Consider the following 218-nt stretch of genomic DNA (forward strand, 5'->3'; position numbering starts at 1 on the left):
CTTATTCAGGAGCAATTACTCAGTGATCTGAAAGAGTGAGGAGATGACTGTGTGTGTGTGTGTGTGTGTGTGTTGGTGATATATCAGTGAGCAGTTTGGGACCTCAGCTCATGAAACATTAATGGCAACAGAGAAAGAATGGTTTCCATGGCAGCAGAGAGATTTAATATATATATAGGCTATACATATATAGGCTATACATATCTATCTATCTATCT

At 38.1% G+C, this 218-nt stretch overlaps 1 protein-coding gene across 1 annotated transcript in view; it reads right to left on the reverse strand.

Annotated features, from left to right (window-relative positions):
• adgrv1 (adhesion G protein-coupled receptor V1) overlaps positions 1-218 on the reverse strand; it is a 101,610-nt gene that overhangs the window by 3,959 nt on the left and 97,433 nt on the right. The window lies entirely within an intron of this gene.

This window comes from Morone saxatilis, unplaced genomic scaffold, assembly GCF_004916995.1.
Source record: "Morone saxatilis isolate NCDOM2014 unplaced genomic scaffold, NCSU_SB_2.0 Contig16, whole genome shotgun sequence".
Classification (NCBI taxonomy): domain Eukaryota; kingdom Metazoa; phylum Chordata; class Actinopteri; family Moronidae; genus Morone; species Morone saxatilis.